Raw genomic sequence first — 9231 nt, 5'->3', positions numbered from 1 at the left:
TGTTTGCATGATAAGATTCATAAGGATGTCTATCATCTGTTCGTAAACCGGGGTATGTGTCCATCCATACTTTCTTGAGAGGCGAACAACGATGAGGCGGAACCGAGACTTACGTGAACTGGACTTGACCGTCGGACATCTCAAGAGCCTTCAAACGCTCAAACGATGGCTTTGGTGGCAAGGACCTTGGTGGATCTGCTTCTTCGACTTCCATGGAAGTAGGAGCTCCGAAGGACTGCATTTTTAACCGTGTTGAATATGACCCTTCAAAGATTTAATCAAAAATTTGATCACAGAATTAGTATAGCAGCAGATCGGTTTAAACCAATTTTAGCAACCGAAAACCAAAAAGAAACGTCGATTTCCGACATCTATTCCAATTAAGCTCTGTATTGGCTAGTGATGGATTCCCTAGACATTGATTTCTTTTTCAAGTTTGGAACCTTTGCATGGCTGTGAGCTGAAGAGCTATATTCAACTTGATATTAGTTGCAACGTTGGTTCCATGAAACCAAACAAGAGGTCTGATCCTATACCAAAATCGACATATCTCAATGTCTGAGAACGTGTTCGGTATCATATAAATATTTCTCTCACATTGTGTTTATAAGGTTTGTGTTTTTCGGATCAGTGTATCTAACTACTAAAATATCTGGTTTATTCTTATATTGAATTTTTATCACAAATGATTCCCTACATATCATGAATATTTTCGCCAAAACAATACGAATCTGATCAACCCTTGTGTGAAGTTGAAGTAGATTCAGATAGGATTTATATAGGAATCATATATGAATATCCTAAAAATTCTTTGTTTACTCTTGCCTACCTCAGTAAAATGACATGTTTGCCCTTTTTACTTTTTCAATCATAGCAATGTTATTCTTATCATGTTTTTATACCACATTTATATATCATCTTATGTGGCATTTGATGTGGACAATCACATTATTTAAATTAATCAGCATTTAATTTAAATTAAAAATCATTTATTAAACCAATAATTAAAGAAAAAAAGCAGAAATTAAATGGTGATTGTGGCATACGAGGAGTCTTCTTCTTCGTACCCCGTTCAATGGTGATTGCGCACCACTTTGTGCTGTTTTTGCTGCTCTTCTTGCCAAGTTTCGCTGCCATCTAGGTCAAGGAAAATCTACGACAAATTGTGGTATGTGGGGAAGGGGCATGTAGAGAACAAGAGCTCAGAGACATCCTGGAGTTCTCATAGTCCAAGTTCGAATGTTCCTGGCGATTCAAAGTTAGTTTCAAGACACCGGAGGCATTCCATCTCCTAAATCAGGGTTTCAGGGTTGACTAGAATTGAACGAGTTTGGAAAATTCCACTGCAAGTGTACGACAAGGTTCATTGAAAAAAATGATAGATGTGTACCAATAATCCAAATAGGGAAGCGCATGAACCTTGCCATATGAGAATTAATTTAGATTGTGGTGGATTTGACAAACCTGAAAAAATGGCATGAAAGAACAGGCGTGGAAGAAGAAACAGAAGAAAAAGTAGAATTGAACGGGAAAAGAAGAAGAAGATTCCTCGTATGCTACAATCACTATTTAATTTCAACTTTTTTTTTATTTTTAAAATTATTGGTTTATTAAATAGTTTTTAATTTAAATTAAATTCTGATTAATTTAAATGATGTAGATGTCCATATTCAATGCCACATAAGATGATATATAAATGTGGTATAAAAACATGGTAAGAATAACATTATTGTTTCAGTCATGGATTTGTTCTTATGTCCTCACATCCCTCATCGGAAAGAGTAATAATTTTACTTGGCCTTATAAACCTTTGGGGTAAAATTACCAACGATGCCACCGGACGAAGCGATCGGGCCACAATTCTGTGAACGGAATTAGGCCCAGGAAAGTCCCTGGGTCCATGATCTGCAGAGATGCAGGCCTGGAAACAGTTAACCTCCGAGTGTTTGGAGTCTTATCGACTTGTTGTTCGATGGGCTGAGACACGCGTGGAGCTTTATAGGCTTCAAGCCCGGACATCCTCGGCCGACGGTATAGTTATTCGCTTGGTCATTTGCTGGACTAACTGAACGGGGCTTACGTTCCAGTGACATCAATTTTTTTTTATGGCACTCGTCGATGGAATCTCATTGACGAGTGTATTATACATCTATGAATTTATTTTTGGAACCCGTCCATTGATGGGCACGATCATCTTGTGATCTGTGATTAAGTCGAGGATAACGATAGTCCGACATTTTTGCTTGTGTTCAAAACATCGAGTTGTCAGGACTCAGGACCCCTAATGCTTGTAACAAAATGAAGAGCTTTACAAGTTAGATGAGAATGGTGTATATATATGTGTTGTTTATATTGATTCTTTAGGGATTTGAGAAATGTTCTGCATAATGGTTAATGCAATTGATACGTATGTTATGGAACTGCATGCGTGGGACCAGTTGGCAGCTTTGGCGGATCCAAACCGGGCCCAATATTTTTTGTAGATCCGACGACGTTGGTGGTTGGACAGTTAATTCAACAGTCTAAATTCAATTTTTTTTTTTAATTTTAATTTATAAATACATCAAATTCCATAGCTAAGGTCGAACATAAACAAGTCTAATAGTAGAAAGGGATGTGCTATCCACACACCCAATTTTACTTCTCTCACATCTCTTGATAATTTACACACCTCTTGATAATTTATGTCCATTGATCTTCTTCAATTCATCCGATTCGATGGCCGAAAATTAAAAAAGTGTGTGAGAAGTAAAATGGGGTGTGGATATCACACCCCTAGTAGAAAAAGACTCAAAATTAAATTCAACGGCTAAAATGTTCATAAAAATAAATTATGCTAATCTACATAAACTTTATTATTTTAAAGTTACCAAATTCAATATTTAATAACCCATCCCAAAATTTTAAGCCAAAACCATTGCAGGAAAAAAACTGTTCTCAAATTTGAACCTAATGGTATGTTTGGTACTTTACTTGAATCCAACTTTTTAAACTCAAAAGGACTTTTTAAGTTTTAGGCCTTAAATTGTATTGTATAATTATTTAAAAAAATTGAATTCAAGACTAACTTAAAAATATAATCTATTATCTTATAACACCAAAACATGTTTTAGAGTTTTTAAACTTAAAGCTCTCTCATTTCTTTTTTGTCTCTCATTTCCTCACACTCCGAATCTATCTCTCCCCTTCTATGTCTCTCCTCTTTTTTTTTTCTTCCCTCTCTCCTGCAATCCTCTTTCTTCATTTCTCTCTCAAATCATGATACCTGAACTCCCTCCCTCAGCTTCTCTAAAGTCGACTCCAAGTCTCCAACCCCCACCATCTACTCCTCTCAACTTCAACCACCACCTCATGGTCATGAGTCTCCTGACTCCTGAGTTCTGACCAATCCATTTCGAAGCCATAAGGTATTCAAATTTTAGCCTTTAGGGATTTAAGGAATTAGGGTTTTTCTAGATTTAGGAATTTTGAGTTATTGTGTTCCATTTTGGTTTCAATTAATTTTGTACTCTGGGTCTGGGACTTGGGTTTTTGCACTTGTAGGCTCAGCAACAAATAGAGTAAAAGAGAAGCTGAAGCACTTTAAGTCTTTTCTAAGCTCCAAATCAACGAACACAAATTCAAATATCTATAACTATCATACCTTGAACAATTTTTTTTGTATGTTAATTAGGTGGCGGAGCCAATGAGGGGCATTGGCATCCCTTGACCCCAATGACCTTGTAAACTTATCCTTACTTCAAAAATTTTGACCCCTATAGCAACACAGCAGCACTGCATCAGCTTGTAAACATGTCCCCAATAACAGCACCGCGACACTTCAGCAACAACATGCACACTAGTTATGTAAGCTTTATCCCCAATAACCTAGCAAACTTATACCTTTATAAACTTATCCTTAAGAAATAAAATGATTTGTAAGTAATATTTTTTTCATTTAACCAAGCTACGTCGTTTTTCCTTTTCACTTTAAAAAGGAAACATGAACTTACACGCTGCTTCTCTACCACAGCACACACACGTCTTTTGGGTTTCATCTACGCATGACTCCTCCACCACAACACAGGTGCTATATCCAAAAGATAGTTCATCTTACTCAATTTTATCCAACAGATTTTTCTAATATAGAGCTCATACTTCTTGAAGATGCACTTAAGAATTATATTTTTGATGTGCGTTTGCATAATGAATTTTCTAGGTTGAAAGGATTTAGTAACCTTGCATAAAAGTTGGTGGAGACAAAGAGGGATATACATTATTCATTGGTGTACTTGCTAGTGAAATTAACATTGATTTTACCTATTACAACTGCTTCACTTGAAGGAGCTTTTCCAGTGATGAAAATTGTGAAGAATCCACATCGTAATAAGATGGTGACCAATATCTCAATGATAGTTTGGTTGTGGACATTGAGAAATTTGTATTTGATTCTATTGATAATGATGTTGTGATACAACGTTTCCAAAATATAAGAACACGTCATGGACAATTATAATTGAAAGTATGATCAATTTTTTGAAGCTATTTTTTGACCCAATCATTTTAAATTCCTGGCTCCGCCACTATGTTAATTACCAGCTCCTGTAAGTGTAATATGTGCTGCTGCAGTGATGATGTGCATTGCAGTGCAGTGGCTGCAACCTTATCTTATAAAAATGATGTATTTTATAAAAGGGAAAAAAAAAAAAAGTTGGGTCGTTGGACCCGTTCCGTTTCAAATGGGCTGGGTAAAATTCGGTTCCAAAACTAAAAATCTTTGTACCCGATCTGGTTCGTCCCGTTACAGATTAAAATAAGTAGAGTCAGATTCCTTCAAAATTAGACCCGACCCAGCTCGTGCCCACCCCTAATTTCCTCCGATCCTTCTCTTCTTTCTGTCTCTTCGGTTCTCTCTTACTTTCTTTCCCCCTCTGTCCTCTTTCTCCCTCTCATGCAACCCCACTTTGGACTTCTTTGCTCAATTTAAGTTTTAAGATCTAAAAATGTTAAATCTTATACCAAATAAGTTTTTGAGTCTTAAAGAAAATTATTTTCAAATGATATTTTTAAGAAATGTTTTGAGAAATGATACAAATTTTTAATAGAATACCAAATAAGCTCTAAATTTTATGACCTACACATCCATATATATACCAAGCATTGGAGTTGGGCTAAGAGACTGAAACCAAAATATGATATTAGAGGGGAAATAACGGCTAGAATGTTACAACTTCCAATATAATAACCCGTTTTGAGAAAAAGCCATGTTTTTTTTCTTCTAAAATGTCTAAAATGATAGAGGGAGTCATAACATTCATCACCAATTCAACGAGTTTTGTAACAACTTTTTCGTTATGATATTGTATTTACATTGTAAATAGTATAGGGTTGGTGCCTTTGTAATCCCGGTATAAATATTGTTTTACCTAGGAAAACATGGTATCAGAGTTCTTCACCTTAGGTTCGGTCTTGGCCTTCTTCATGCTTTCTGTCATGGCATCCATCCCTTCCTCTTCCTCTTCCTCTTCCTCTTCCTCTTCATAATTCTCCTCTTCTTCTCTCACTCCTAATATTGCTACTCGTCTCCACCAAAATCACTTGACTCTATTAATGAATCGAACCTAGAACCTAGGCTGTCAAAGAGTTTGGTGGAGACGAGTAACTATCAATTAATCAACAAATAAGAATAATGAGTGAAAGAAGAAGAAGAGAAGAAGGGGGAGAAAGTGATGGATGCCATGAAAAAAAGCACGAAGAACACAACGACTAGGCTAAAGAAGTCTGATACCATGTAGAAAACAACTTCCGTACTTTATGAAATGTACACTATAACAATATTTATAAAGGGATTACAAAGATAACAGCTCTATACTAATTAGGAAGTAACAAATAATTATCATAACGGAAAGCTGTTACAAATTTCATTGAATAGGTTTAAATCAAGTGTAAACAATTTTTTTTTTTTTAAAGAAGTGTTACTTTTAACCTTTTATACCAGAAAAAAAAAATAAAAAAAAACCAAACATTTCCAGACACTTCATCCAACCAGCATTGCAATCTTCGTTTGATTGAAACAAATCATGCAAACAGATGATTTTCACAACGAGCTATAAAAACATGACTTGCATAATCTTTTCCTTCACGTTGTGTTCATACGTTTCGTGTTTTCGAGACCATAACATTTTTGTTTTGTTTTCGAACAATTTACTTGTGAGTTTTTAAGATTTCCACTTCGATATTATTGTTACGTTTACATATTCATACATATCCACTTGAAACTAAAAAACTTGACATTTAAAAATTTGACAGAAAAAGAAAAAAAAAAAAAACATAACAAAAACTAAAAATAGTTGCACTAACATGTACAATGAAAAGTTCAGATCTGGATTACAAAAGTTTGACCAAACTAAACACTCACACTGAAACACGCTTTTTCCATCATACATTGTTCTGCTTGATCATCCAAAGCTTTTAATTATACGACAAGGACACATAATGCATATATGATTCCGGGTACATATCCCAATATTGTCAGCAACGAACATATCCAGAACTCCACCTGCACTTTCCCACAATATACATATAAAAGGTAAATAAACTACACGACCAGAAATCAAATCCCAATTGCTAAACTGATCAAAATCATATACATGACATGCTAATAAAAGAATCATTTCAATTGCTGAACTGATCAAAATAATATCAACGACATGCTGAAAAACGAATCATTTTAGCTCAGGACGATTAATTTCTAAAAATGAAATGGCATTTGGGGAATATAGGGTGAAAGAATAACTCATTCCACAGCCAAAACGAAGGAAGACTCCAACAGGTGGGAGGATGACAGCCAATATCACTTCCAGAAACGTTTCTGAACCCCTTTTTTTTTTTTTTTTTTGTTTATTGAAAAATGAAAACCACAATTTGTGCTAAATTTGAGAGGATTTTATGCTCTACTTTGTGCTTCAGATTTACTTCAGTCAAAGTATAGATTTATATAAAAGAAACAAAGAGCCAAAATCTGTTAGTTTAGGTGTCACAGCCTAGAAATCTTGGTGCTACGTGGGACACTTGGTGGTCAACACGTGTCGAGTTTTGCCACTTTGTGCGCAATATGTTGGGTGTATAAACATTTTTGCCTATAACACTCGCTTGGGAGATTTGGGATAGAATTTACAGCATAAAATAATTTTATTACCAATTATTATTAGCTTATTTGAAAATACTTTTGAAATGGTCGAAGAGAAAATAGGGTGCTTGAAACAAAATGAAGAGGTTTAAAAGTTATATGAGAATTGTATACATTATATGTGTTGTTTATATTGATTCTTTAGGGAGAAATGTTCTGCATAATGGTTAATGCAATTGATACGTATGTTATGGAACTGCATGCGGTGGGACCAGCTGGCAGTTTTGCCGGATCCAAACCGGGGATAAATTTTTAGTTGTGACAGGAATACGGATAGTACATCATGTGTTTTTATGCAAATGATGGAAAATTTTAAATTTTAAGTTATTAACCTTTTAGCACACATAACCCACAATTTATATAGGGACACATAATGTACCACCTCAAGTGACGGTCACACTAAAAAATCTTTCCAAACAGAGCTCAATGGCTTCTTGTAGATCCGACAACCTTGGTGGTTGGACAGTTGGTTAACCCAACGGTTTAATTTCAAATTTATTTATTTTTTAATTTTAATTTACAAATACATCAAACTCCATAGCTGTGATCAAAGATGAACAAGTCTAATAGTAGAAAAAGACTTAAAATTAAATTCAATGGCTAAAATGTTCATAAAAATAAATTATGCTAATCTACATAAACTTTATTTTTAAAGGTTACCAAATTCAATATTTAATAACCAATGCCAAGATTTTAAGCCAAAACCATTGCAGGAAAAAATTGTTCTTCAATTTGAACCTAATGGTTTGTTTGGTACTTTACTTGAATCAAACTTTTTATACTAAAAAACACTTTAGTTTTAGGCCTTAAATTGTTTTGTATAACTATTTTAAAAAACTGAACTCAAGATTAACTTAAAAATATAGTCTATTATCTTAAAACACCAAAGCACGTTTTAGAGTTCTTAAACTCAAAGCTCCCTCATTTTTTTTTTTTGTCTCTCGTTTCCTCACACTCCGAATCTACCTCTCCCTTTCTATTTCTCTCCTCTCTTTTTCTCTTCCCTCTCTCCTGCAATCCTCTTTCTTCATTTCTCTCTCGAATCATGATACCTGAGCTCCCTCCCTCAGCTTCTCTAAAGTTGACTCCGAGGCTCCAACCACCATCATCTGCTTCTCTCAACTTCGACCACCTCCTCATGGTCATGAGTCTTCTGACTCCCGAGTTCTGACCTATCTGTTTTGAAGCCACAAGGTATTCAAATTTTAGCCTTTAGGGATTTAAGGAATAAGGGTTTTTTTTCTAGATTTACGGATTTTGAGTTATTGTGTTCCGTTTTGGTTTCAATTAATTTGTACTATGGGTCTAGGACCTGGGTTTTTGCACTTGCAGGCTCAACAACAAACAAAGTATAAGAGAAGCTGAAGCACTTAAAGTATTTTCTAAGCTCCAAACCAACGAACACAAATTCAAATATCTATAACTATCATACCCTAAACAATTTTTATTGTATGTTAAACACAAATTCAAATATCTATAACTATCATACCCTAAACAATTTTTATTGTATGTTAATTACCAATTACTGTATAATTTGCACTCAGTTAGGAACCATGGATAGATTACTCTAATGTTCTTTAAGTTTTCAAAGGGTTTTGTTGATCCTAAAAACTACCAAGCCTACATGACACGCATGCCGAGTAATCAATAAGCTAACCACGTCATTCGGTTGTGTGCGGGGCGTGCCAACTCGTCGACTGAGCTTGGCCATGGGGTAAAATGTGTTGATGTTGCGTTGAGCGCGCTGCTGACTTCTTGATCTTGCGACTGTGGCCGAGGAAGGAACACGTATCGGCCTTTGGGTTCTAGAGCTTAAAGACAAGGCTGCTAGTTTTGCGAAGTTCACGGATCGTAGGCACCGGATTCGGTCATGGTGATTATATTCGTAAAAGTATAAGCACGCTGAACTGGCACCAAACTATATGGACACAAGTACTCAAAAGAGATGTATGTCTTAATGGTAAATATGGTTCGGCTGTCAGAATGCTGAACTCTAAAACTTATTTATGAATATCTAATCATAAAACAACTCGGCGTTCAATACGCCGAACCCAGTAATCTGC

At 35.3% G+C, this 9231-nt stretch overlaps 1 non-coding gene across 1 annotated transcript; it reads left to right on the top strand.

Annotated features, from left to right (window-relative positions):
• Positions 1-1830: 1830 nt before the first annotated feature.
• Positions 1831-2092, top strand: LOC148695915 (RNase MRP). Its single transcript, XR_015964950.1, has one exon.
• The last annotated feature ends 7139 nt before the right edge of the window (positions 2093-9231 follow it).

This window comes from Pyrus communis, chromosome 7, assembly GCF_041283825.1.
Source record: "Pyrus communis isolate YQ-2024b chromosome 7, ASM4128382v1, whole genome shotgun sequence".
In the NCBI taxonomy this organism is placed as follows: Eukaryota; Viridiplantae; Streptophyta; class Magnoliopsida; order Rosales; family Rosaceae; genus Pyrus; species Pyrus communis.
This window is presented reverse-complemented; position numbering and strand designations above follow the sequence as displayed.